The sequence below is a fragment of the Octodon degus genome, unplaced genomic scaffold (assembly GCF_000260255.1).
Source record: "Octodon degus isolate 3935 unplaced genomic scaffold, OctDeg1.0 scaffold00007, whole genome shotgun sequence".
NCBI lineage: Eukaryota > Metazoa > Chordata > Mammalia > Rodentia > Octodontidae > Octodon > Octodon degus.
In genome coordinates this window covers 13894181-13922016 of record NW_004524583.1, presented here as the reverse complement: position 1 = coordinate 13922016, position 27836 = coordinate 13894181, and the positions used below count along the sequence as shown (strand labels likewise).

At 38.3% G+C, this 27836-nt stretch overlaps 1 protein-coding gene and 1 pseudogene across 5 annotated transcripts in view; both read left to right on the top strand.

Annotated features, from left to right (window-relative positions):
- The window catches only part of Rad51b (RAD51 paralog B), a 748426-nt gene that overhangs the window by 353802 nt on the left and 366788 nt on the right, over window positions 1-27836 (top strand). The window lies entirely within an intron of this gene.
- Window positions 19691-21121, top strand: LOC105743464 (annotated as a pseudogene).

Here is a 27836-nt window from a genome sequence, read left to right as displayed (position 1 = left end):
ATGCGGATGAGTCACGGCCATTGCTTGACCAATTTGCTCTCTGTGAACACCTGAGAAAATGTTTTTTTCTCTCCATGTGACTCTCCCCAGGCACACTATATATCATCGGACACATTCCTCTGTGGCTCCATAATCTTCTTGATCAAAAAATTTGGAGCACAACTGAGTTACATGTTGTTACAATACAGGTTCTCCTATGTCCCAAGTCTTCACTGACCTTGAAAGACTAGGCCCAAAATGTTGGCTGGCCTTGCAGCCCTTCCTTTTCTCCAATTTTGAACTGCTAACTTAGGTGGTTAGCCCTCCAGAAGAGAAGTTAATTATTAACCTGCAGTATATGCAGTTCAGTTTACCCTATCTGTCTAAATATCAAACATTTTGGCATATCATGGAACAGGTATTTTCCATCAAATATTGATATGTTGAACTTTAAGTCCCTACAGAATATGAAAGAAAGATAATTTTATAAAAGTAGAAATAAGCATTTACATATTTTTACAAAGACATTTAGAAACCTAACCATATACAGAATTGTAAGTCCTTATACTAGGGAGGCAATACGATATTTACAGATGTGGGTCTGGCTTATTTCACTAATAAGTATATCTTCAAGTGGCATCCACTTAAATATGAAGGCTTCGAGTTTATCATTCTTTACAGCTGAGTAGTACTCCATTATATAAAAGTACATCTTTTTAAACCATTCCACATGTGACAGGCAGCTTGGTTGTTTCCAAGATCTGGCTATCACAAATTGTGCTGCTGTAAACATAGGTACACTTATACCACTATGATAGGATGCTTTCAGTTCCTCCAGGAAAATTCCCAGTAGAGGAATAGCTGGTTTAAATGGGATTTCCAGTCTTAGTTTTCTAAGGAGTCTCCACACTGATTTCCATAATGGTTGCACCAGTCTACACTCCCATCAACAGTGGAGAAAAGTTCCCCTTTCCCCACAGCCTCGCCAACATTTGTTGTTGGTTGATTTCTTTATGGTAGCCATTCTTTCTGGGGTGAGATGGTATCTCAGTGTTGTTTTAATTTGCATTTCGTGGATGGTTAGTGATGAGGAGCATCTTTTCATATATTTATTAGCTTCTTTAACTTCATCCTCTGAGAAGTGTGTGTTCATCTCAGATGCCCATTTCTGGATTGGGTCTTTAAATTTAGGGGCCCTATTGTTCTTTAGTTCTTTATAAATTCTAGAGAGCAGACCTTTGTCTGAGTGCTTATTATTTAAGATTTTTCTGAAGTTTGTGGGTTGTCTTTTCACTTTGGTGATAATTTCTTTTGACGTGCAAAAACTTCTCAATAAGTGGTGGTCCCAGTTGTTAATTCTTTCAAGTATTTCCCATGCAATTTAATTTCTGTTCATGAACTCTGCCTACTCCTATGTCTTCAAGAGTTCCTCCTACTTTCTCTTCTAGGATATTTAGAGTTTCTGTTTTAATGTTCAGTTCTTTTATCCATTTTGACTTTAGTTAAGTGCATGGTGATAGATCTGGGTCAAGTTTGAGTTTTCGGCATGTAGAGAGCCAGTTTTCCCAGCACCATTTGTTAAAGAGGCTATCTTTCTTCCAGTAAGTTTGTTTGACCCCTTTGTCGAAGATCAGGTAGCTGAGTGTGTTTCTAGAGGCCTCTGCATCTACTAGTCTATTCCATTGATCCTCAGGTCTATTTTGTTGCCAATACCGTGCTGATTTTATTACAGTAGCTTTGTTGTGTAATTTCAAGTCAGGAATTGTAATACCTCCTGCTTTGTCTTTGTAGGCCAGGATTGCCTTTACTATTCTAGGTCTTTTTTGGTTCCAAATAAATTTTAGGAATGATTTCTCTAGGTCTGGGAGGTATGTTGGTGGTAGTCTCATAGGGATTGCATTAAATCTATACAACAATTTTGGGAGTATGGCCATCTTCACGATGTTGGTTCTTTCTATCCAGGAGCAGGGAATATCTTTCCATTTTCTGAAATCCTCTATGATCTCTTTTTTCAGAATACTGTAATTTTCCATGAAAAGATCTGTGACTTCTTTAGTTAGATTTCATTTTTCGTGGTGCTATTGTAAAAGGTATTGTTTCCCCAATTTCCCTCTCAGTGTATTTGTTATCTGTGTAGAGGAATGCTATTGACTTTTGGGTATTGACTTTGTATCCTGCTATGCTACTGAATTTGTCTATCAATTCTAGTAGTTTCTTAGTGGAGTTTTTTGGGTCTTCCAAGCAAAGTATCATGTCATCTGCAAATAATGATAGTTTCACTTCTTCTTTACCTATTCTTATTCCTTTTATTTCTCCATCTTGTCCAATGGCTCTAGCTAATGATTCCAGAACTATATTGAAGAGGAGAGGTGATAGAGGACATCCTTGTCTTGTACCTGATTTGAGAGTAAAAGATTTCAGTTTTCCCCATTGAGAATTATATTAGCCATTGGGTTGTCATAGATGGCATTTATTAGATTGAAGAAGAGGCCTTCTATTCCAATTTTTTGTAGGACTTTGAACATGTATGAGTGTTAGACTTTGTCAAAAGCCTTTTCTGCATCAATTGAAATGATCATGTGGTTTTTAATTTTTGCTCTATTGATATAGTGTATTACATTTATAGATTTTTGAATATTGAACCATCCTTGTATCCCTGGGGTGAATCCTACCTGGTTATGGTGTATAATCTTCAATATGATTTGCTGCATTCTATTTGCTAAGATTTTATTTAGGATTTTTGCATCTACATTCATGAGGGAGATCGGCCTGTAGTTCTCTTTTTTAGTTGTGTCTTTCCCTGGTTTTGGTATCAGTATAGTACTTGCCTCCAGGAATGATTTTGGGAGAACTCTTTCCTTATCAATTTCATTGAAGAGTTTGAGGAGTGGAGGGAGTATATCTTCTGTGAATTTCTTGTAGAATTCAGTTGTGAATCCATCAGGACCTGGACTTTTCTTTGTCACCATGCTCTTTATTACATTCCATGTTTCATTGGCTGTTATTGGGTTATTGAGAGTTGTTATATCTTGTTGATTCAGTTTTGGTAATTTGCACCTTTCTAGGAATGTGTCTATTTCGTCTGTGGCTTCTATTCTGTGAGAGTAATGATTCTCAAAGTAGCTATTGATAATCTTCTGAATTTCAACTGGGTCTGTGGTGATTACACCCTTTTCATTCCTTATTGCTTGTATTTGAATTTTTTCTTTCCTCTTTTTGATGAGGTTGACTAGGGGCTTATCAATTTTATTTGATCTTTCAAAGAACCAGCTTTTTGATTCGTTAATTCTTTGAACTGTTTTCTTCATCTCAATTGAATGAATTTCTGCTCTAATCTTTATGATTTCTTCCCATCTTTGGGCTCTGGGTTTGGTTTGCTCTTCCTTTTCTAGATGTTGGAGGTGCAGCATTCGGGTGTTTATTTGTTCTTGTTCTGTTTTCCTAATGTGTGAGTTCACAGCTATGAATTTCCCTCTGAGAACGGCTTTCATCGCATCCCATAAATTCCAATAAATTGTGGATGAATTTTCATTGAATTGTACATATTGTTGAATTTCTTCTTTAATTTCATCTGTAACCCATTGATTGCTGTGTAGGGTATTGTTTAATTTCCATGTATTTAGCGGGTTTTTCTGGTTTCTTTTGTCATTTATGTCCAGTTTCATTGCACCGTGGTCAGATAATATGCATGGTATAATGTCTTGTTTTCTTGCATATACTTTAGCATGACCTATGTACTAGCATGTGATCTATTTTAGAAAATCATCTGTGTGCAGCTGAGAAAAATGTGTATTCCACTGTGGTTGGGTGGAACACTCTGTATATGTCTACCAAGTCCATTTGTTCCAAACTCTGGTTCAGTTGTGCTACTTCTTTGCTAATTTTTTGTCTGGTTGATCTATCTTTTTGGGATAAAGGGGTGTTAAGGTCTCCTGTTAAGATTGTTGTATTGGATATCAGATTTTTCATGTCTATTAAAGTTTGCCTTATACATTTGGGTGCTCCTGTGTTATAATTGGTGCATACATGTTTATGATTGCTATTTTTTCCCCTTGAATTTTTCCTCTAACTAGTATATAGTGGCCTTCTTTATTTCGTTTGATCATTCTTGCTTTGAAGTTGAGACTGTCTGAGTTCAAGATTGCTCCCTCTGCTTTTTTCTGAAGTGCTGGGGCATGTAGTATTGTTTTCCATCCTTTGACTTTCAGCCTATGGGTTTCTTTATGAGTTAAATGTGTTTTGTATACAACATATTGTTGGGTTTTGTTTCCTAATCCACTCTGCCAATCTATTTCTCTTAATTGGTGAATTGAGTCTATTTACATTGATGGTTATAATTGAGATGTGTTGACTTATGATTGACATGTTATTTGAATGCTGTTTTTTTGTTAACTTTTTTCTCCTGTGTTTAATTGTTTGTCCTATTTAGTGGGTTTTTTCCGTTCTCGTTGGTGGAGTTCTGATCATTTTGGTCCCTCTCTAGAACATCTTTCAGTACTCTGTGTAGGGTTGGCTTTGCCATCATGAAATTCTTTAGTTGTTCTTTGTCATGAAAGTATTTCACTTCTCCATCAAACTTGAAAGAGAGTTTTGCAGGGTATAGTAGTCTGGGTTGGAATTTGTTTTCATAGAGGACTTGAAGTATCCTGCTGCATGCTCTTCTTGCCTTCATGGTTTTTGAAGAGAGAAGTCGGCCATAATTCTGATAGGTTTTCCTTTGAATGTGATCTGCTTCTTTTCTCTAGCAGCTTTCAGTATGATATTCTTGTGTTGGATTTCTGGGATCTTGACTATTATATGTCTCAGTGTGTTTTTAGTTGGGTTGAAGTTATTTGGAGTTCTGTATGCTTTGGTTACCTGAGATTAGATTGTTTCCTCATATTTGTGAAGTTTTCTGTTATTACTTGTGCCCATATTATTTTTATATCATTTGTATTGACTCCTTCATTCTCATTGATGCCTATTAGTCTCACATTGTTCATCTTTGCATCGTCTTGCAGGTGATGAATTATTTTTTCCTGCATCCTAGTTGTTTTTAAAAGATCTTTTCTTACCTTTTCTCTAGCTGCACCCGCATCCTCAAGATCTGAAACTCTATCTTCACTTTCGCTCAAACAGTTTTTCAGGCTTGTGATTGAGATTTTAAGTTCCTCTACATCACTTTGACTCTGCTTCATGTGATCTATTTCCTTCCTGTATTGTTCATTCAAGGAATCCATCATTTTTTTAATGTCCTGTATTTTTTTTTATCAATGTCTTCTTTAGAAGCATTTATTAATTCTTTTACTGCAGAGTTCTTTACAGATTGGATTTTGTCTTTATGTTTCTTTATTTGATTCTTTAGTTCAGGTGCTATGAATTTAGAGATTTCTTTTTTGATTTCAGACAGTAATTCTGCTTTGAGTTCCGTTAAACTTTTCTGCAGTTGCTTATTTACTTCCGACGCTACTAATTTATATATTTCAGCTAAGCTAGTGTCCACTGCATTTGTTCTGGTTGGGCATTGTGTTTCCTCCATATGTTTCTACATTTGATTCTTAAGTTAAGCTGCTATAAATTCAGAGTTTTGGTTTTTTTATTCCAGAAATTAATTCTGCTCTGAGTTCCTCTATATCTTTCTGCTCTTGTTTATTTATTTCCGACACTATTGATTCATTTATTTCAGCCGAGCTAATGTCCTCTGCAGTTGTTATGGGTGGGCTTGAGGACTGAGATTACATTTTGCTCCTTGTCTTTATCATTTCATATAACGCTGACCTCTGGCCTTTAGTGTAGAGCTTTGGTGCAATTATGTCCCTATCACTTAATGAAATTTGGGTACTGATATACTAAGTTTTAGTTCATGCTGTTGTGCCTGGCTTGGGTTTGGCTACTGTGCTCAACTCCTTACTGTTGTTTCCCTTGGAGGTGGGCCTGCTGTACTCCTCTGTTAAGATGCTCTGTTCCTGGATTAGCTGTATGGTTTTGACCCTAGTCTCACTGCAGGGACTTTAGCTGCAGAGTTTTACCCCAAGCCTGTATGCTAGGTCTGAGCTGCGTCTGGAGGGGTATGAGGAGCGGGGGCAAGAGAGCGCAGAAGCTCTCCCACACACTCATGGGTGTTGTGTTTTGCTGGGTCTGCAGGACTCCCAAGAGCTTAGTGGAAGTTCTTACTCAAATGGCGGGCTGTGCTGGGTCTGGCCAGGAGGGGGGAGGTCTAGAGAATGTGGGGAAACATCTCTTTCATGTGGCGGCCTGGGCTTGGAGCGGGGGCAGTTGCAGGACAGAGCAGAAGCTCTCCCCCACACTCACAGGGCCTGGGGTTGGTGGGATATCAGGAGTGTATTTAAATTAGGTTTCTTTGGCTATATAAATTGACTGGCTAACTTAATAACTAATTAGAGGGATTTCATAGAGCTTTGAAATCAAAGAGAAAGTAGAAGAATCAGGCCTTGAAGTCTTAGGGGCTGAGGCAGTTAGTAACCGAGTGATCATGTGCTTCAGACTTCGCTGCCAGAATGAACACACAATGCCTATGACAGTATTTTTGTCAAAATTCAAATTGAATGGATTCGGCTTGATCACATGTTCACTCTTGGATGGAAGAAAGGCAAGGCAACTTGGTCTGCCATTCCAGCAGGCTGAATCCAATCGAGTAGAAGTTATTTTCCCAGAAGAATTGGGGTGTCATTATCAAAACAATAGGCAATATAAATGAAGGACCATTTTGTATCTGTATATACAAAATAGGATAGATATATAGCTACTTTATCTTAATTCAGTGAGAAGAAAGATTTGTACCAATAGTGTTTGGACAGGATATCATGTCTGCATCTTGTACTATGAATAACTACTATGAAGACAACTATGAAATGTATTAATTGTTGTAACTGTCCTACTAACCTGTTTTGAAACTGTCTCATTGCTATTTGTTTCTCAATAAAATTAACAAAAAAATAGGCAAATTTGTATACTTCATAGACAAAATGGGACAAATGCCCACAACAGATTATGGGATTATGATTTTCCAGTATTTGGAAAGGCAATGGGACTTGATAAACTTGTAGAATGGTGATTAGAATGTCTGGGGCACTGGTGCTGAGCCTGTGGGAGGCATGATGCTGCCGGCTTGTTGTTATCATTGAGCACTGAAAGGTTTTCTGTCACTAGTCTAGGGCATCTTGATGTGTTTCAACATCAGGAGCAATATTCTGACAGCTACAACTGCTTGCAGGCTGTTTGGTGAGGTTATGAACTTTTGATTTATAATATTCTTTAATGACATATGGGAGAAACTAGAATATCTTACATGAACAAAGAGTTGAACTGGGAAGGGGTCTCGAAACAACTGGAACTGGAGACTTGAATATAGCCAGCCACATTTCTGGGTTTTGTTGTTGTTGTTGGTTTTTGTTTGTTTGTTTTCACTTCTGCTTCTGTCTGAATATTGACTTCATTTTCTCTTCCTGCGGTCTGTTTTAGGTACATATTGTGAAGCATGGTTGCTAAGAATGCACTGCTAAGAAATACTCTTTGTTCTTCATGGAGTGAGAAAAATCTTTAGAAAAAAACTGGGCCAACTCTGGATAGATCAATCAAGGTCAAGATGGAGGACATTCAGTTTGGTTTTAGTGCCTTCTGTGGACTTATTTAGGGCCTAACAGGAAATTTGCTCTTTGCAGAATCACAGTTGAGGAAAGCAGTTCACAGAAAGAACTTTTAAGTTTGATGAAGGTGACTTAATTTTTTAATGTAAACTATTATAGGTTTAAGAATACATAAAATCTAGCAGGATCAAATGTTACTTAGGTTTTAAAACATCAACATATGGGTACAAGGTCTCAGTATGCAGCTCAGACTTGTAGTGATCCTATTTTTTCAGCCTCGCCAGCGCTGGAATTAAAGGTGTATGCTACCATGCCTGCTCTTGGTGGCTGACTCAGTGCACCCGTGGGCAGAGCTAGTGTAGCATGTGGTGCCAGGGATTGAACCCTAGTCCTTGCACTTGCCTAAGTGGGTGCTTCGGCCATTGAGCTATCTCTCTGGCCTTTGAAGATGACCTTAATGAAGAATAAATTTTGCATATTTGTGATTGATCTTAAGACTTTTTTTTTTCTTTTTTCTTTTTTTTTGAGACAGGGTCTCACTATGTAGCTCAGGCTGGGCTTGAGCTCACCATATGGCCTACACTGGCCTGTGGCAAGACTCCTGCCTTAGCCTACCAAATGCTGGAATTATAGTTGTATACCACCATGCTCAGCCTTAAGATTTTTAAATTGCCAAATTATTCATTCCACATTTGTTTTAGCTCAAATACATTACCACAAAAACGTTAAAGTTAAAATTCAGTACGCAGTGTTCAAATGTAGTGGAATGGCTATGTGTCTGAGTATTCTAACAACTATTTTTCATTTATGTTTTAATTAAGGGAAAAAAGAGGTAGTGTCTTCTTGAGTTTGAACAAGATTTCATTATAGACTGGAAAAGGACATAAGTCTGTACATGTACTGCTGACTTGTGTAAATAAACACCTCACGTAGCTAATAGTATTTTCCTATATATACAGTCCCCAAATATACCAGACAGTGCAGCAACCTTCCTTGTTTATACATACATACATAAACTTCGGCTTCTCCTTTATGTTGTCCCGCTGCTTACTCCATAAATATTATGCATTTAACTAAGTCCCTGCTTATAATGGAGAATGGGATGGATGTTGGTGCCGCCTTTGTAGAGCTTGCAGTTTAGATCTGATTTCTTCTTACTAAATGTAGGGTGTGTTGCCTATCAATGTTCCACTGATTCAACTAAATATTATTTTCCAAGTTATGTTAGAGAATCTTCCTTGGTCTTCTAAAATGCAGCATGTTCAACTCCCAGTGAATGATTTTAGTGCTTTGGGGGTGGCTACGTTCCATTTAGATGAAAAACCAAGCCAAGCAAGTCAAACCTGCAAGCATATACATGAGAATGTATTATGAAGAAGAAAATTTCTACAATTAGTGACTTTCTTGCTAACAGGGGAAGTTGTTGGGCAGGGCCTTAGTTATCTTAGTGATAACTGAGGATTCTCAATATGAGGCTCCAAAGCCCACCACTTGGTGTACTCTGGGAAAAAAAGCTAATTAATCAAATGCTTCTGCATAGTCCATGTTGTTTTTCAAAGTTTGGTCTTGTATCACTTATCAACATGGTTTCATTTTAGTTTTAAAATACTAATGTAATACTTTTTTCTATCAGTAAACCAGCTTAACTATTTGTACTCTTTCTTAAATGTTACTTGTCCAAATTTAGAGAAAATTCTAACATAGGCTCCAAACTATGTTATTTAAATATCAAAGTCATTTAAGAGTCAACATCCTGAACTGAAATTTAATTTTGAGTTACATTATTTGTTATCTAGTAGTGATTAATATTTTGTTGTGAGCAGGATGGCATATGACACATAAAGCAGCCATATTTTTGGTTTATTGTAGCAAAATATACTGCTTACTTTGTTCTGATGTGTTTTGTATTTATTTTTGCAAATACTAATTAATTGAATCCTCAGAGTAGAGATTTAAAATACATGTTATTAGCCCTAATTAATAGATGATGAAAATGAGGAGGTCTAAAGTCATGCAGTTCTTAAAAGGCAGAGCCAGGATTCAAAACCAGTCCATCTAGCCCTAGAGACCATACTTTTAACCAGTAGACAGTAGCCCCAAACTGTTGGTCATCAGGTATTTTTCCATATAACAGGGGCAATGAATTGAGATTTTCATATCTTTGAGAAACCAAAGACATGAAAACTGATATGTAGAAAGTTTGTTTTTGTATTTAAGAAGCTATACTGAACTTAGAGTCTGAAAATGTGTGTTCTGACCTGACCAGTACAAGCTGAGTAACTTTGAAGAGGGCTACTACATTAATTTCCTATGGTACATGCAGCAAACACAGATTTAATGGCACAAATCCACACATTTATTTTCTTCTTTAAATTCTAGAGATGAGAAGTTTAAAGGCAAAGGCTTGGCAGGGTTGTGTTCCTTCTTGAAGCTACAGGGGAGAATCTCTTTCCTTGTCTTTTCCAGTTTCCTTGGGTACCAGCATTCCTTGGCTTGTGGCTCCTTCATCCATATTCCCACACAGCATTCCAATCTTTGGTTGATTGTTATATTTCTTATCCTTTTCTGTTTTCAGTCTTTTTTCCCTTGTGAGATCTCTTATACCATAATTACACTGAGACTATGTTGACAGTCCCAGCTAATTGTTTAACCTCAAAATCCTTAATTTAAGCATAGTCTCTTTTTCCATGTAGGAAACATACTTAGAGACTATGATTTGGACATCTACAGAGGGGTAAAACTCTTGTATCAGAGAGTAACACCGAAGTATAAGCTCTAATATTATATATGTCCATTTCATTGTAAGTTATAAAAACCCCATCTCCAAGTGATATAAACACTGTCTTACTTTTCTTGTTGCTGAAACAAAATACCTGACATCCAGAGATAAAGGGGGAAAGGTTTACTTAGCTCACAGTTTGCAGAGGTTTCAGCCCATAGTCAGCTGGTTCCAAGGCAGGGTGGCTTTGCAGGGGAGTCACAGTTCATGGTGGCCAGAAGGTAGCAGCACAAGAGACCTTACCAGCACCCTCTGCCCCGCTTATATTGTATCTAGAGTGCTAGGATTAGGGCAGTGCCAAACCCATCAGAGGACTGATTTAGTAATCACACACCCTTCTTCCCAGCATCACCATTCTAGATCCAGCCACCTCTCAAAGAGCCCCACCTTTGACTGCATGAGGCTTTGGGGAGCATCTAGACCCAAACCATAAAAGGGGCTTTACCACCTGGGCATCTTTCCTAATGAGGGTACACGGTTGGCAACCCTTCAACAGCTTGATTTCTTTAAGAATGGATATTCCTCCTGTTGTTCTTCTCTATCGTCTTTATAAAGGAGACTTCTCTGGTTAGATTTGTCTTCCTCATATTTACAATTGGCTGTGATATTTTTATAATGTCCTAAACTGACATTCTCTAAAGGCAGAAAAGAGTATTTCTTGTGTTACATTTTTAGGAGAAAGAAAACCTTGCCCAGAAGCTACTTGACAACTTCTCCATATTTTAATTAACAGATTTCTGTTACATTTATTTTATCTATCTATCTATCTGTCTGTCTGTCTGTCTGTCTGTCCGTCTGTCTGTCTGTCTGTCTATCTATTAGGTTTGTTTGTTTGTTTGTTTGTTTGTTTGTTTGTTTGTTTTGAGGAGTGTGGGGCATTGAACCCAGAGCCTTGTGCATGCCAGATAAGTGCTCTACCACTGAGCTGTACCCACAACCCCTGATAAATTTCCATTGTAAAATCAGTGTCTAAGCACCTGCCTGACAAGTGCAAGGACCCAGGTTCAGTCCCTAGTACCACATGCCATGCCAGCCACTGAAACCAATTGGGGTGGCACACTCCTGTAATCCCAGTGCTGGGGAGGCTGAGGCAGGAAGATCACTGTGAGTCCAAGCTGTGAAACAAGACCCTGTATCAAATAAAAAATAAAATCAGTGTCTGGAAAAGAAAGTTAGATTATCATATTTGACTAGGACTCTATACTGTCTAATATAACTTTATGCAAGTGGAGGAAATGTTCTATGTCTGTGGTATCTGGTATAATAACCATTCATCACACATGGCAAATTATAGACCTATCTGGGCTATTCTTAGAGACAAACAAAGAAGCCAAATAAGTAAAACAAATATACATGATTACAAGTGCTAACAGTGGCATCATCTCCCAGGTGCAGATTAAGTTGAGAGGTTACAATATATCAGCATGTGCTGCTATTTGGCATAGTTGAATAGTGGAGGTCTGATTGGGACTTAATTGTTTAAGAACTTTGCTTGTGAGAGAGTCTGCTCATTCTCCTTAGGAAGCTGGCTTGTTTTGGATTATTATAGATAATGATAGATACGAAGTCTGTCTTCACTGGAGGTTGTACAGCTAGGGAAAGACAGATGCACGGAAGGTCCATTCATCCCGTAGATTTTTACAAATGATTTGCTATAAGCCTATAACTTTCTAGGTATAAAAAATATAACAAATAGGACAAAGTCCCTGTTCTTTTAAAATGTTATAAACAAATACATAATACAATTTTATTATGTATTTTGGGCGGGGGCACTGAGGATCAAACTCGGGATTTTGCACTTTCTAGGCAGGCACTTGTTCCACTGAGCTATCTCCCTGGACCAATAATACAATTTTAAATCATGAAATGTGTTAAGAAAAAGATCAGGGAAAGGGATAGCATGAATGAAATAAATTTTAACCAATATCTGAATCTCATAATTTTAAGTTTTTCTTCTAGGAAGCAGATATTTAGCTTCACTGAAAAAAAAAAAAATTAAGAGGGCTTTGGAGTTTCTAAAGAAAAGAAGAAAGGCTGAGTTCATGAGAAGGCAGCAAATTTCTCTGCTATTTGTAAATTATACTTAGTCTATGGTGTTATAGTGAGACTTGGTAGTCCAACAATAGAGAGAAGTTTATTTCTAGTTAGGTTTTGTTTGTCTGTATTTTTTACCTTATCTGGAGCATTTTGGTTATCTAGCTTTTGGCCTCCAGCTTTCTCAAGCATCGATGGATTATTATCATTATAATTATAAATCATATGGGTTCCAGAATATCTCTCAATAACCAAAATAATTATCAAAGCTTTTTTTTTGTAAAGTTGTAAGCCAAAGGATACTTAAAATATTCCATTAAAATTGGGCAAGTTGTTGTTGGGACTTAGTTTTTTTTAATATAAAATAAAGTATTTGTAGTATTGTCAATTGTTAGGATCCTTTCGTTCTGTGATGGTAATAATTGAAATTGTGGGGCTGGCGAGTTAGCTCAGCAGACTAAAGCACCTGCTTAGGCAAGCACAGGAACTGTGGTTCAATCCCCGGCACCACATGCTGCAATAGCCCCACCCCCCAGGGCAGGCTGAGCTGTCCAGAGTCTGGGCGGAGTGCTGCACACCTGTAATACCAGCACTGGGGCAGCTGAAAGCAGGAGGATCACTACAAGTCCGAGCTGCAAAGTGAGACCCTACAACAACCAAATACATTTTTTAAACAATTAAAAATAAATCGGTATAGACTGTTTGGAGAGCCAGTTGGTAGAATAATGACAGAGTCTTTAACATGTGCATAAATCTTTGTTCCTACAAGTAAAATCTGCCAAAAATTAGAGCAATAGAAGGGCTCCAAGGACAGCCAACAGTTTGACCATAGCCTTTCAAGGTCTGTGAAGACTCAGGACATAGGAGAACCTATACTGTAACATCATGTAACTCAGTTGTGTCCCAAATTTTCTGATCAAGGAGATTATGAGGCCACAGAGTAACGTGATTGATGACGTAGAGTGTGCCTAAGGAGAGTCACCTAGAGAGAAAACATTCTCTCAGGCTTTCACAGAGAACAAATTGGTCAAGCAATGCCCTTGACTCATCCACATGACTGACACTGACAAAGGATCTGTAAACTGCAGTACAGAGTTACAGGATAAATCCTGAGGGTACTTGACTGACTTTATCAGATACAAAAGTTACATTTCTTGTTACACAGTTCTTGCTTTATCTTGGTCTTAACTATCCAGCAGAAAAGTATAAAAACGAGGTATATAAAGTAAAGCCATATTAATACGATGAGCTGTGAAAGGCTCAAGTCAACAACTTCTGTGGATAACCCACCACTATTTTGGACTGCTAGACTGTGTTGGATTGTTTTGCTGAATTCACACACCTATAGTATTTAGATGCCAGTGGAATACCCATTTCTGACAGGACTGAACAAAAAAAGGGGATACAAAGGAAGGACCATTTTGTATCTGCATATGCAGAGTAGTTAGAATAGATATACAGCTACTTTCACTTAATTCAATGAGAAGAAAGATTTGTACTAATAGTGTTTGGACAGGATATTCTGCCTGCATCTTGTACTATGGATAACCACTAAGAAGATAATAATGTACAATGTATTAATTATTGAAACTGTCATATTGATCAGTTTTGAAACTCTTATTGATATTTGTTTCTCAATAAAAAATTCATAAAAAATAAAAATGAAAAAAAAGTAAAATCTGGACCTCAGGATGCATATTAAGTAGTGTTCATTATACAATTGTTTATTATAGTGGACAGTTGTTCAATAGTAGCAGTTTAGATTGTTTATGGTGCATTGCATATAGAATTCTATGAAGCTATATTAAAAGTAATGATGGCATTAATAGATGCTAATAGAACTTGTAAAGATTTTACCACAAATAGCATTTGTGACAATCTATGTCCCTTTGCTTTGGACTACCACAATCAGAGATAATAATTATGGTTACTTTTTAAAATTCTAACATTAATAGCATGCTAAGACTGTGGTGTCCTAGGCATTACCCTAAACTTTGTTCATACATTATCTTGTTGAGCTTTCATACTAATCTTACTGATTAAGAACAGTTTGGAACTCTATTTTGCAGAAAGAGAAACCGGGGCTCAAAAGAGTTAAGTAACTAGTATAAGGCAAGATAGCAGAGTCAGAATTTATAGCCAGCTGTTGTCTCCAGACTCTCCGTTCTGAAACCGTGGTCTAGACTGCCTGTATGTAAATACCTTTATGTGTGAGGTGCATAGTCATTGTGGGTTAAGCACAAGCCTCTTCCTATCTTTCATTGTGGCGGTACCTTTGTGTGAGTGTACTTTGGCACAAGTATGTAACAGGTGAAGAAGAGGTTGGCTGCCCTTTAGTGAATACAGAGGTTGGCATGCTGAAGCCAGTCAACCACTGACTTTTGTCAGTCATGTTTTATTGCAACACAGTCATGCTTATACTTTGTTGTTCTGTACCACTGCTTTTGTGCTAGAAAGGCAGAAATGAGTGGTTTCAGCTGAGATCATGTGGCAAATAAAGTCTAAAAGTTTTATTATCTGGTCCTTTACAGAAAAAGTTTGATAACCCCAGCCTTTAAACATTATATGTCTGGAAGGATGCATATATCCTGTTACACTGATCATTTTTCTTTCCTTAAGGGTAATTAAAACAGCAACAGCTTAAACATTACTGTCCTGCGATAGATACAGGCAACAAGTGTCCAGGCAGTTGCTGGAAGTTTTCTGAGAAGGTGAACAAGAGCAGTCAACTGCCTAACTTCTGGTGGCCCTTGTGAATGGCTGCGTGGTGTTCCCTAGAGGGGCTGTCTGAACTGTCCTCACGCTCTGCCTGTTGCTGCTCCTCTGAGTGGAATGTGCATTCACAACTGAGGTGCCCTGTTAGTCATGGCGTGTTTCCTGGGCCCTGGAGACATGGCCATGACATCACCAGGGGCCAATGAAAAAGGAGCCTCTATAGTATAAAACCTCAATCCATTTTTAGAAGACTGTAGACTGTGTGTTCTGCTCCTAGCCCTTAGGGTATGATTTGAGACTGCCTTCTTCATCTAGCCATATTCTGGGCACAAAAGTCTAGCTTCCAGACCCAGAAGGCCAGGGCAGGCTTGAAAATCTGCAGATCTGGAGGCAGATTCCCATTTAGCACTTTTTTCCAGGGCTCAGATTTTTATTCCCAGAGTTTTCCGTTCCTAATGATGTTGTTGCTTTATGTGGTGAAGGGTGGGTGGTGAAAGATGAAGTCTGCATTAGATAAAAGGCACTTCACAGCTAAACTTTCAGGATAAGTGTGGGTTTGTAGAATAACAAAATCAGAAGCATATTTTTCTGTTTTGTTACATTGCTTTTGTGTGTAGTTTAAGAAATAAAATACCTTTTAACAGCCAGGGCACCTAGCAGAATTAATGTGGCTTAAAAATAGAGCACTTACCAAAGCAACCATACTGAAGGAGGATTAGTACCTTATTAAATCTTTTATCTTTAAGAAGAAAAGAAACTTTTACCAGTTCTCTTTTTAAGTATTTTTCATTTTAAAAAAAGTCTATCTGTCTGTCTGTCTGTCTGTCTGTCTGTCTCCTTTCCCATCTATATGGTTACTTATTTATGAAAGTGATTTGTGGAATTTAGTATTTAGTCTCAGCAGTAACTTTGTTGATTGTGTGTAACAGGTTGTCTATGGGATTTGCTCATTCCCATACTAATAAGCTATAATTGCAAAATTCCCTCTTGAAAAATTATGCAAGGACACTAGGTGGACGTGTGTAGTTTAATTCAGTGACTGAACCCAACTTGTGTTTTCTAATCTGCATTTATGATTCATGTGAATGAGGCTGATTCATTCAATAGTCCACTTGAAACCTCTTTAATGAGGTCAAGGAGAAACTGGGATAAAGCAGCAATCTTTATTAGTATTTTATCTGTGCCTGCATGTATTATGGAAGGCCCTTCCTCAGCCATGTTAAAAAATGTTTCTTCTTTTTTTTTTTCACCCCCCCTTTTTTTTTTTCAAAAATGTTTCTTCTTTACAAGACAAAGATAATTGTTTTTTGTGATTATAGAGCTTTTTATTTTACAAATCATATGAAAGCATGTGAATTCATCTCTATTTCCTAAGGGCATATAGAGTGGTAATTAATTTCCTCTAGAACTATGTAAGATACCATTAAAGAGGGCACTGTTTAGAACTTGAGTTTAGAACTCTCTCAAATACCTCTATGCAATTCAAAACATTAACTAAAATTTCAAATATCTCATGGGGACATTTTAAATGATTTTTTGCTTTTTAGTTTCTAATAGATGAGACTGTGGTACAGAAAGATTGAATGTTCTACTTTATGTCATTCATAGAAACAGATACCTAGTATATGACTCATTCTTTTGTCAAAAACTTTAGGCAGATATCCCTTTGTTTCTTTTCATAAATTTGTTCTTGTTTTCTTTTGTTAGCTTAAAACTTCACTTCATCATTAACAGTCTTTGTTTTTTTAAGTTTTTAGGACAAGTCAGCTTAGTCTAGCCTAAGCAGAGGTGGAGCAAGCCCTTTAAGGCGTGTTATCTGAAGTGTGGCAGCATGGGGGCCTGGAGCCCTATAAGGTCTCCACTGCCTTGTTCTTGCTCGAGTACTTCATTCTTCTCTCTGCCTTTCCCCTAGTTTCTCCCACCTGAACTAATATTTGCCACCTGTCTATTTGTAGGGTTGCCATGACTACTTATGAGTTCATGGTGATAACATGCTTCAAGCCTTTTGGAAGAAAGGTCTTACGGAGGTGCACAGATAGCCCTGGCCCCAGTACCAGTCACAAGATTCTTGAGTGGTCACTAGGAACTCTTGGATTAGATTAACCACATTCCTGATTTTGGTGAGGACTGACCTTTGGATAAGGACTGCTCCCTTCTTTAAAGAATGCATCTGGTTTGAAATGTTGAAAGCCAGATGATACTTACAGCATCCACAGAGTACAGTGTCTTGACTGCTTCTGTTTCCTGCCAATCTGGGGAATAGCAGATGCCTCCCTCAGAAAGCCGCTCAGAGAGTTAGCCTGCTATGCAGATCACCTCATTAAACCTTAAACTTTTCCTGCAGGAGAAAAATTCTTGAAAAACTATTATAGAATATGATAGTGAAAGGTCATGACAGATAACCAAATCAGTTTATGAAACACTTAGAATGAGTCATGTCAGTCCTAAAGGGGTTGGCATCAGTATATTACACACACCACCACAGGAGGAAGAAATGCCTTTAGTCTCATTAAGGAATCCAGACAAAACCCCCACTTAATCCATCTTGCTTTTCCTTTTCCTCCAGTTCAGCTGGCCCGCAGGTGTAGGGTAGCTTGGCAAAGCTTTGAACATTTGGAAAAAGGAGTCATTACTGAAAGTCACTGACACACACTTCCCTTGGAATGCTGCTGATGCCATGGAAAACCAGGACCTTAGCAATAACCCCTAACAACCAGAGCTACAGTAAACAGTAAATGTTACATCTGCCAAGGCATTGGTTTTAAAGAGTTTTAACAGGCTAAGGCTTGCCAGCCACAACTCATAAAAATGTTCTTATAATTTTACCCTACTCTCTAAAAGCACTGGAGAACTGCTGAAAGTTTTTGGGGTTTTTTGTTTGTTTGTTTGTTTTTTGTTTTGCCACTTGTGAATTCAAAGCCAAATTCAGGTCAGTTTTAGAGTTCACAAATCAGAATTTATAGCATGTCTTTTTCAGTCCTCTTCATTCCCCCTGCTATGCTTGAGGGGTTAGGCCTGGTACGTTTCATACTTTTCAAAGAAGGCTCTTGTTTTGTTTCTTGCTTCAATTTCTGGTGATGAGGTGAATTGATGCGCTAGATTTTGGCTAGTGTTTTATTATACAGTGGTTATACCAATCGTGTTAATTGGTAGTCCTTAATCTACAGGTTATATTACAACCAATTTGAGTCAGCTAGGCAAAGTGGCATCCTATGGTTCCAATCTACACTAGAATAATAGAACAAATAGCATGTGCTGCCATGTAGAATTGTTAGGGATGATTGCTATCAACATAAGACAAAACCAAGTGTTTGGAAAAAAATTTCTACTAGAATTGGCTGATTTTTAAAAGATACTAGCAGAATATTATCATATAATATTCTTACCATGTAAACCAAATGCAGACCTGGTGTGAAGCAGCAGAATGTTAGCATTACTTTTATCTTTTTTTTTTTTTTTTTTTACATTTATTTAGTGTGTGTGTGTGTGTATGTGTGTGTGGCCAGCTCAGCCCACCAGGAGGCGGGGCTGGCTGGCATGTGGTGCTGGGGGATAGAACTGCAGTCCCTGTGCTTTGCTAAGCTTGTTCTAAGTAGGTGCTTTAGACCACTGAGCCATCTCTCCAGCCCCAGCATTGCTTTTAAAAGGCACTGTCTAGATAACCATATCACTTATTACCAAAATGGGATACTTTAGAGAGCTAAGAGGATCTATTAGTGACTGCTCTCTTTTAATAAAAGGAACACACTGGAGCTGTTTGAAGCAAATAGGGCCTATTGTCACACCCTCATCCTTGTGCCAGGACCCACCCAACCCAAGCCCCTGAGGGGGCAGTTGTCTCAGGGTCAGAAGAATAGACCCATTCATATGATCTGGGTTGACTTTGTTACCAAAAAAACCAAACAAGTTACCCTTAGAGGACTTGATCATGAGCTGGTCACTGTGAGTTTTCCCCAAGTTATAATTATAGGTAAAGTATGCTTGGATTCATGTTCTAACTTACCCAGTCTTAAACATTACTTTTATTCCTGTGGACTAGTGATTCTTAAAAATGTGGTCCTGGAAAAAAAAAAAAAAAAGTATAGGGGCCAGGGAGATGGTTCAGTGGAATAAGCGCTTCCCTGGCAAGCACAAGGGCCTGAGTTCAATCCTTGGTTCTGAAAAAAAATGTGGTCCCGGCTCCCTAGAGCTCACCAAGATGTGTGAGGTCAAACTATTTTTATCATCGTTGGAATATATTTTTTTTCCATTCTTCTCTTACCATTGTGTGTACATTGTAGCACCCTGAATGCAGAAACAAACATCAGAATCCAACTATTATTAAGCCAGACATTAAAGGGATTTTCTTTTTTTTAAATTTTTTATTTTTTAAAATTTTTTAATAGATTGCAAATTGAAAATGAATTATTTACAAACATAACTGAATATAACAAAAGAGATTTTCAAGAATGTAAAATATTCTTTTTTGTTTGTTTTAGAAAACATAGCTATTTTCTTTGAAAATATGTTACTTATAATGTTATTAGTGTTAATTTGAATGAATTAAATAAATGCCAAGAAGGGAGCAAGGGTGCCCGGTGTTGACTGGACCAGGAACATGGACTTGGGTGAACTTTTAAGCTACCAGCCATATGGACAAAAAGCGTCCCCAAGAGGAGGAGGAGGAAGATGAGCAAAAAACACATTGGAAACAAGCTGGTCCTCGAAAACGGGCCTGCCATCGGAAAGAAGCGAGTGTGGCTGAAGAAGCAGATGATGACAAAAAAAAAAGGCTGCTCCAGATTATTGACAGAGAAGGTGAAGAGGAAGAGGAAGAGGAGGAACCATTAGATGAAAGCTCAGTGAAGAGAGTGATCCTCACATTTGAAAAGAGGTCGTATAAAAATCAAGAGTTGGAATCAAGTTTCCAGAAAATCCAGAGAAGTTCATGGAATCTGAGCTGGACCTAAATGACATCATTCAGGAGATGCACATGGTGGCCGCTATGCCAGACCTGTACCACCTTCTGGTGGAGCTGAATGTGGTGCAGTCTCTTCTCGGGCTGCTGGGACATGATAATACAGATGTGTCCATGGCTGTGGCCAACTTATGTCAGCAGTTAACAGATATAGACACCCTCCATGAGAGCGAAGAGGGAGCAGAAGTTCTTATCAATGCTCTGGTGGACGGACAGCTGGTAGCACTGCTGGAGCAGAACCTGGCGTGCCTGGATGAGTCTGCGAGAGGAGGCGGATGGTGTCCACAACACTCTGCCTGTTGTAGAAAATATGGTGTCAGGAATATAGCTCAGTGGCATAAGTGCCTGCCTGGCAAGTGCAAGGTCCTGAGTTCGATCCCTGGTACCACAAAATAAATACATAAATAAATAAAAATTAAAAAAAATAAAATAGTAGGGGCCAGGGAGATGGCTCAGTGGAATGAGCGCTTGCCTTTCAAGCACTAGGGCATGAGTTCAATCCCTGGTTCCACAAAAAAAAAGAAAACATGGCTGAGTTTCAGCCTGAGATATGTACAGAGGCTGCCCAGCAGGGACTCCTGCAGTGGCTGCTGAAGAGGCTGAAGACAAGATGCCTTTTGATGCCAAAAGACTGCATTGCAGTGAAGTGCTGGCCATCCTGCTCCAGGACAACAGTGATGAAAACAGGGAATTGCTTGGGGTAGCTGGATGGAATTGATGTGCTTCTTCAGCAGTTGTCTGTGTCTAAAAGGCACAACCCTAGCAAGCTGAGAACAGGAGATGATGGAGAATCTGTTTGATCCACTGTTCGTGCCTGATGCTCAGTTCCAGTCGTGAGTGCTTCCTAAAGGGCGAGGGCCTTCAACTGATGAATCCCATGCTCAGGGAAAGATTTCCCAGAGCAGTGCCCTGAAAGTGTTGGACCATGCCATGGTTGGACCAGAGGGCACAGGCAATTGCCATAAGCTCGTTGACATTCTCGGCTTCCGAACCATCTTTCCTCTCTGTATAAAACCTAGGAAGATCAAGAGAGTGGGAACTACTGAGAAGGAGCGTGAAGAGCTTGTCTGATACAGGGCTCTTTGTTCTCCAGCACATCTGCTACATCACAGTGAAGATCTGCAAGGCCAACGTTCCCTGGATTCGCCAGAGAGTTCACCAGATCCTAAACATGCATGGAAGCTCCATCAAAATTGTCAGGCATATCATCAAGGGGTAGGCAGAGAATATTGGGGTTGGCCAGAGTCCAGAGCTCTGCAAGATAGAGCAGAAGCATATCTGGGCCTGCTGGAGAACTTCTAAGGGCCCTCGACCCTGTATTGAGCTCTTCCAGCTTCCCTCCCACAAACCTTTATGTAGCTCTGTATGGCTCCAGACAAATTAAAGCTAGTTTTGGTAACCCCTAAATAAATAAATATCAAAAAAATTCATCAGTTTTAGTATCTTATATGGTAAACATAACCCTCATTAATAAAAGTTATGTAGATTTTAGTTGTTTTTAAACATATGAAGTGGCCTCAAGTCTAAAAGTTTTGAAAACTGCTGCTCTAGACCTGTCTGTCTCCCTGGAAAGGAACATGCATGTATTGGGAATGAGAAATTTCTTGACAAGGGAGGTTAGCTTTTCATTACTGTGTTTACTATAGCACCTAGCACAGTGTCTTATAAAGAGACAGCTCTCTGTACACTTATATGTGAACGAAGCTCTAATAACAACACTGAAAAGTTTTCATGTTCTCTGATGTTTGGCTTTTTTATTTTTTTCCAGTACTGGGGATTGAACTCAGGACCTTGCATTTGCCAGGCAAGTGCTTATTCTATGAGCTATCTCCCCAGCCCTGATGTTTGGTTTTTATATTATCATTATTACTTGGCTTATTCTAAGTCTTTGTTTTTTAGTACTTAATATGTCCTTGTTAATCTTATTTTGATACAAACTAAAATGATGCTTTTGCATTGAAAAGCTTTATGAAACAGATCAAATTCTCATATGAAATAAGTATATTAGATAAGAAAACATAAGGAATTAGAGAAATGGGACATCTATCTATCTATCTATCTATCTATCTATCTATCTATCTATCTATCCCTGTCTACTTTGTGGTATTGGGGATGGAACCCAGGGCCTTGCACATATTAGTGCAAATGTTCTACCTGAGCTACCACTCCAGCCTAGGACAACTTCTTTATTTTAGCCTAATTCCTGTTTATCCTTTAACTCTGGTGACACCTTCTTCAGTTTGCCTTCTTTGATTTTCCCGGGCTGGCCACGTGCGCCTCCCATGTGCTTTGGCTGTATCCTTATCATTAGATTTACTGCTGTACTTGGTCCATTCATATTTGGCTTCTCTGAGCTAACTCTGAATTCCTTTATATCTTTTGGCGCCCAAAACAAAGAATTGTACTAAACCCAACATATACCATTTTTTTTTCACTGTACATACCTATGGTATGAGTTTTTAGCCATACTAAGAGATTATGACAGCAATAATAAAATAGTTCAACTATAACACTGTAAAATAAAAGCTATTTAAAATGTGAATTATTCCTGAAATTTTCCATGTAGTATTTTCAGACCATAATTGACCAAAACAATGGAAAGCAAAACTATGGATAAGGAAGGACTGCTGTTGGACATAGTCAAGATATTAAAGAATAAGTTGCAATATACAGAAAGAAGGAAAACATAATTAATTAAGGAAGTGTGGCTATTTTATTTAATGCTATATGACTTACTATCCATAGTTCTGGAACAAATAATTTTCTTTTGGCATAAAAATTTAAAAAGTTTGAGGAAAGAAGATAGATGCCATTTTTATGACCTTGCATGTAGACAGATGTATATCTACCTATTCACAAAATTCATGAGCTCCTTTTCAGAGTTGGATTTCTTTAAGCCCCTTATGGGTTACTTATTTCTGAGTATATGATTTTTCCTGATATCAGAAGTTATTTTTATTGGTAAAAATGAAAAACTGTGCATTTTTGTAATATAGTTTTCATTTTGTCATAAATTGCATTTTATTTGTTTTTTCTTATTTACATTCTAAGAAAAATACTCTCTTACAGCTGGGTATGGTGGTACATGCCTATAATCCCAACACTCCTCCTGAGGCAGGAGTTTCTCTATGAGTCTAAGGCCAACCTGGGCTACATAGTTCAAAGCTAGCCTGAACTAGAGTGGGACCTTGTCTCAAAAAAAAGTCTGACTTTAAATATCTTTCTTGCATTAGAAATATTTTATTTTGAAGACCTTTCAATGTCATTTAAAAGATGTTTTCAAGGCCTAAAATTAACCTGCTGCTTTTTAAATCAACACGACAAGACAGACTGGTTGCATAGTTTATTTCAGTAACAGCATTGTCTTATAATTCAATACCAGAGGGAATTCCTTGTGATCAAGTAAAAAATTTTGATCTTTATGAAGCTAGTTTTAAAAGACATGTACTTTGCTTGGCTTGAGCAATGGCTCTGCCTTTTGCTTTTGTTATTTTTTGCTGAGTACTTTTTAGTTATACAAATATGTTTTTTTTTCTTGCAGGTTTTTTTGGGGTAAATAAACATTTTGAATAATTGTGCAACAAAAATTATGTGGAAATTCTTGATCAGACGAGAGAGAGACAGACAGACAAACTGACTATAATTCTGATCAAACCCTCTTTTTAAAAGGCATTGGTGGTGGTGGAATTTTATGTTGTCGCAGATGGAGTCCTGAAAGGCCACTGTGATTTTAGTGGTCAGGCGCTGCTGGATGGGAATAGCAAGCTGGGTCCTTGAACTACCTTTGTTCCTCTCTAAATATTACTATAACTTCAGCCAGCTGCTTTATTGCTCAAGGCTCCTATTAGTTTCACCGTCTGTAAAAGTGAGGCTAAATTCAGTGACCTAGTCCCTTGCAGGCCCTCTAAGTCTGTTGTTCACTTCATGCTCTGTCCTAAATTTTGTGCTCTCAGAGTCCCTCAATGACACACATAGGGTGTGAAGAAATGGTGCCCAGCACAGTCTTGAGCAGCCAGAACGGATCTTGAGCACACTGATCTGTTAATCCCCAAAGAAGAAAAAAGTACCAGTGGGCCAGGGGCCGAACATGAAAATGGTGACAGTGAGCAAAACACTGGGGCAGACAGCTGAAAGCTTCATTTCCTGGCTCGCCTGTCGTGAGAAAGGCTGAGCCTGCCAAGTCCTCCAGGCCGTCAGGGCCCAGAACCCTGGTTAGTTCTTATTTTGAGCTCCCCCACACTGCACACAAACCACATAGGAAAATTGTCTCTCCCCCTCAATTTGTGTCTTTTGGCTACGCTTCTATTTATGCCAGGTCCTTGCCTAATCCCCTTCCTTCCAGCTGTCGCTGTATTCTGGCTGTTGCTTTCTGGGTGCTTTGGGAAGCAGCTGCAGTCTCCAGAGGAGGCATGGTCGTGCAGTGATATGTGAAGGTGTGTGGATTTCAGAACCAACGATTCCTCTGACCTGGTTTGTAGGCAGTTGAAATGGTGCTTTCAGCCCCCTTCCCAGGCAAACATCAGGATTGACGGCTTTCCTTTCTCCTTGGGAAGCTCCTCCTGCGCTCTGCAACCCTCAGCATTTTTTGTCTAGGAATATCCTATGGAAGATTTGGTTTGTCTTAGTTTCTTTTTGCCAAAAGACTCATTTTTTTTTTTTAATCTACCTAAAATATATCAAGAGAGCCTAGGACGAATAATCAGAGTGTTTCTATATTCTCTCACATTTAGATCCCTGACCCCTCCGCAGCTCTGACAGTCCGTTTTACCAGCTCCCCCAAGGCCCAGAAAGCTCTGGGTCATTTCTTGTCGGTCCAGCACCAGTCCTTGTGGTGTTTTTGCCTCTGGCCTGTAGTGTCTTCCCAGGAAGCTTGCCTGCATGTATCCCCTGCTGGATCTTGGTGATGCAGCTGAACAAAGAGGCACTTACCTCTCACCATTTTAGAAAACCAAGGTGGTAACAGAAATTGCTACTGAAGAGTATTGGCTGAATCTAAGGAGAAGCCATTGGTTAAATTGTTTCAGTGTCCACAGAATGACTTTCCTGGCCTGAATATTAAAAGCAAAACAAAGCACTAAGCTCACACAGGCACCATCTTTTATAGCATGCCATTGTCCTTTGTTGATGAATGGAACCTTTTATAGATACAATGGCTTGTTCTTCTCTGCTATTCTTTAGAAACTCCTTGAGCTATCTTGCTATACATCTGACAGTACCAACCTCCCCTTCTATTTATTTAAAGGGAACACTGTGTTCAGAGTCTCATAAAATTAAAACCAAACTCAGGGTATGTCTGTATTGGGGTTTGTGTGATGTTTTTTCATGTCTATATGTATTTTGTATTTTATTTAAATAATTAAGATATTATTTGATGTTAAATTCAAAGAGATGAGACTATTCGGTAAAATTCTTTAATGATAGGATCTGGCTTAATTTTATATGCATTATACAAAGTCTGTATTTATAATGGTTATACAGTATAACAAAACCATTCTTTTATTTCTGCCTTTTAGTTTGGTTATACTGTTTCTAATGCCCAATTAAATTTTCTTTTACTTTCCTTTCTTCTATTCCATTGTCTACAATTTATAGAATTATAGTATGGTAAAGTATACAGCTAGAAGGGCCCTAAGATGTTAGCAATCAAACTCCTCATGTTATAGATGAGAAAGTGAGAGTCAGCAAAAGGGACTGATTAGGTCAAGACACGTACCTGCCAGCTCCCTGGCTCCTGAGCCTTCTGACCTGGGTCTAGGGTTTCCCCACTATACAGCCAGGTTCCATGTGGCAAGAAGTTTCTAAAGACTAGGTTATAACTCCTGAAAGTGACAGAGCATATACCCCACTGGGTAGGGCACAGACAGATTTAGAGCTGAACACCTTGTTCTGCTACTCTGGCAGGTTAAATTAGGTAGACAACTAATACTGTTCTGACTTTGTTTCTTCCTCTGTAGAGGGGGAATAATAACAATACTTTAGGGATATTGTATTAGATTATGTAGCTACATAGAGTACCTCTATTTCTATATGTTAAACGTATACTTACTATAAAATCTGATAACTTAATACTTTTAAATAGAAATATTATCGTTGAATAGTCTGATACTTTATTCAATAGTAATTTTCTAAAATAAGTTTTAGTATATGAATGGAATGAGTTGTCTGAAGTGAATTCTTCAAATTATTTCTACCGTGACTCTGATTCCCTTTTCTTTAGGGCTTTCGTCTGTACCTAGCTGCCATGCGTCTTATCGAGAACCTTTTATATGATTTGAACTCACCCAAAAAAGACATCTGGAGTGTCCTTATGCTTGGCCTCTGTTTTTCATTTAGCTGAACATTAGGTTATAAATCTTGAAATATAGTCTGTATGGAATGTTTTCTTCACAGTTTGAGATATTAGTATAATTCTGACACTTAACTGAAGTTAGGACCAGAGTCAATGTAAAATTATATCTACATGTTCAGAGTATAAGTAAAAGTTATATTCAACAAAAGGAGCCCAGTACCACTCTGTTGAAAGAAGGCAGGAAGGAGGCATTAGAAAACAAAACTTAAGCTGTTACTGTACTAGTGAAGACCAGAAGCAAGAGAAGAAAATTTGGAAGCTTCGGAAGAGGACATTCTGGGGAATTTCTGTTAAGGGCCTCTTGAATTGCCTGGATGTTGTTGACTATCTGGAATGCTTTTAAACTTGAAGTAGAGAAAAGGACCTCAAACAATTAGACAGAAAGAATTTTGCTTCTCTGGGGGAAAAAAAAACAGCGCAGAAGAGCGAGCTATAGTACAGATTTCAGACGAAAGTTAAGTGTGGCTCACTAGTCCTTGTACTCATAGTCTCCAGCTACTTGGCAAGAATTGCTTAAGCTCAGGAGCTTTTGGCAGCCTGGGCAACACAGTAAGACCTTATTTTTGAGAGAGAAAAAGAGAGAGAGGGAGAAGGAGGAGGGAGGAGGGAGGAATATTCACATAGTGGATATTCTTTATGGAAGCTATAATTGTCAGGAGACTTTCAGATGCTTATGATATGGTCCATACATACAGTTAGATGAAGGAAAACTATAAATGCTCTTAGGGCTTTTTAAAATTGACTTTTTACTTTGTTGAAAATGTAGCAGTGATGGAGAGAGGGATGAGTGTTCTTTGTGTGGCTCTTCATACCTAATGTCATATATTAGATTAAGAAATTTAGGCCAAGGTTTCCTCCTTGGTTTCTCAAGGAAAAAAGCAGGTATGAATTAGGAGGAATATTAGATAATCAAATATGGCTAGGCAGTAGAAGGACCTATTTGGCTATATTTTGAGTTCATCCAGATGGGATCAAACCAAAGGAATTTGGCAAGCACTAAGGCTCACCACTTAGAACCTCCCTGAAATAGTTGTGGGCCAAGAATTTCTTCAGGAGTCTTTTTCCACTTGAAACATTAACAGTCAGAGATTTCTGGCCCTTGTGGGGAAAGTGCCAAAGTTGATAACTTTTATAAAAATCAACTGAAATCTATAAACCTGAAAGAAATAATTCAATGGGACTATGCATTTCTGTAATTTTCATATTAAAAGCATACAATAGTGAATATGGCCTAAAGTCTTTTTAAAATGAGCTCTTCTCTAATCTCATGTCCTACCATTGTGATGTAATATATTACATTGTAATACATGAGATTAATGACATCTATTACACTTAATCCTCATCAATATCACCCCTTGTAATCTGACCTACGCTCCTGTAACACCCGGTAGTGCCTAGCTCATTGACTTATAGTAGTTTTTCTTTTCTTTTCTTTTT